The sequence below is a fragment of the Rhea americana genome, unplaced genomic scaffold (assembly GCF_003343005.1).
Source record: "Rhea americana isolate MKP2758 unplaced genomic scaffold, rheAme1 scaffold_80, whole genome shotgun sequence".
Lineage (NCBI taxonomy): Eukaryota > Metazoa > Chordata > Aves > Rheiformes > Rheidae > Rhea > Rhea americana.
The window spans coordinates 3,374,146-3,376,185 of NW_028186979.1; the positions used below are offsets into that span (position 1 = coordinate 3,374,146).

Below are 2,040 nucleotides of genomic sequence, written 5' to 3' on the forward strand. Positions count from 1 at the left end.
GGGGCAGGCAACTAATTCCATGATTCAAGCACTTTGCCATCAACGGACATACCGTGCTAGTGTATCGCCCCCACAGTAACCACAGAATCACAGAATCAGTAAGGTTGGAAGGGACCTCTGGAGACCATCTAGTCCAACCTCCTCGCTCAGCAGGGTCACCTAGAGCATGGCAGACAGGGTTAATCCTTGGTCCGAACTTACAGATGAGAAATCACTTTCTTTATCCAATTTTTAAGCAAGCAAGAGGAGCAAACGTCTGCCCTTAAGGCTTTAGCTATTCAAACTCAGCTTCTTTTCCCTACAGAGTAGAAGCGAAACTTTGGTTACGGGTCAGCCTACCGGCGTTGCTTACCAGTCTGCCTTTCCCAGTTAGAAACAAGAGACAAGAACAGTCGAAGAGGTTCCGCACCCTCCGGGCTGGGGCCGACAGCAACATCCGACCGTGCCCGCGGCGCCGCCGGGGCTGCTCTATTCCCCCCGCCGCGCGGCAGCGGGAGGATTTCAGGGCCGGCTGAGCGGCCATGGCGGGGCGCACACCGACACAACGAGGGGACCTTTCGGGGCGCTGGCAGCACGCCACGCAGCGCTGCCCCTGCCGAAAGCGCTAGCCGGAGCCCGAGGCGCACGCCGCGGCCCAGCTCCACCGCCGCCTTCGGCCGCGCGGCGCGGCGCCCGGCGGCGCCCTTTGTCTGGCAGCTCCGAGCGCCTCCTGCCTTCCCCCCCCCCGCTGCCCCCCACCACCACCACTCACCCCAAAGCCGGCGGGACTCGGCCCCTGCGGGCGGCTCCCCTGGCCCAGGCTGGGACTGACAAGGAGGCAGCGGCTCGGAGCGCTCCTCACTTCCCCCCGCCAGCGGCGGCCATCTTACTTTCCACCGCCTTATCCCCCCCTCACCCCCCGTGCCTGCCGGCTGGTCACGTGAGCTGGGCCGGGCGGGGGCGCCCCCGCCGCCAGGGCGGGAGCTGCGGCCGCCTGCCCGTGCCCGGGGCGGGGCACCCCAGGGCGCGAGGAGCCAGTCCTCGAATAGCCGGCAGGGCTGGCGCAGTAACAACCGCTTGTAATCGGCTAATGACCGRTTAGCGGGGACCCGTGAAACCCTGCCCGGGAGCCCTCGCCGCACTGAGTCACCGCCCTCGGCGGCCGTGCCGGGCGCGTTCGGACGGCCCCGCGAGCMGCCTAACGGCTCCAACGGCTCGGGGCAGCCGTTGAGCCGCACTCGCTGCAGCCCCCCTCCCCCAAACGGCTCGGGGCTGCAGTTGAGGCAGCAGCGGCCCCCACTCACCTGTCCCAAGGGGCCTTCCTCACAGAGCCACCCCCACCYCACAAGCATTGAAGGGATCATTACTTGTTCCTCTACACCTGCCACAAACCATTTCACCAAGGCAGATCATCTCTCCATCACAGTATAAGCTTGACAGGGCCTCTGCCCGCCCCCCCAAAAAGCTAGGTGGAATAGGGTCTTGATCAAGTCGGTCATTGACATGAAGCTTCACCAAGACAACTGCAAGGCCAGCTCTGTAAACCTCAGGATGGAGGCAGCTTAGAAACACCACCAAAGTGGGGAACATCTGAAACAGAGCACTCAACCTCAGCACTCAACCTTAGCACTCAACCTCAGAGAAAAATGCTTTTTGAAACCACGAAAGGATTTTTGTTAAAATTCCTCTCTGATAAATGAGAGGGTATTTCTCACTGTAGGCGAGGTAAACATGGAAGAAACCTCACCTCAACATGCTACAGACAGCACAGGAGAAAGTTCAGAGCTGCTCTTGGTCAGTGTCTGCCAAGCCTCTCCCCAGACTTCTTCCAAGCTCCAAAGCAGTTTCTTAAATATTTTGAAAATGTACTTCACCATACTGGCAGATTTGTACATTGGGTCATAAGTGGCTTAGGACTTCCCATGCAATTTCCAACATGTTTTATGTCCTTCTAGTAGCAATTCTTCCACTCTATACCTTCCATGATGGTAAAATACATCTAATGACTATAGAGAGATGCCCTTTCATCTTTTGTACAATCCAAATCCTAACAATAGATTC

At 58.7% G+C, this 2,040-nt stretch overlaps 1 protein-coding gene across 3 annotated transcripts in view; it reads right to left on the reverse strand.

Moving 5' to 3' along the window:
• The window catches only part of KIDINS220 (kinase D interacting substrate 220), an 88,026-nt gene extending 87,147 nt beyond the window's left edge, over window positions 1–879 (reverse strand). For all 3 annotated transcript variants that reach the window (XM_085322927.1, XM_085322926.1, XM_085322928.1), the window contains exon 1: window positions 752–879. The gene's annotated coding sequence lies outside the window, so the exon portion shown is untranslated. The remainder of the gene's footprint in view (window positions 1–751) is intronic.
• Window positions 880–2,040: the final 1,161 nt, after the last annotated feature.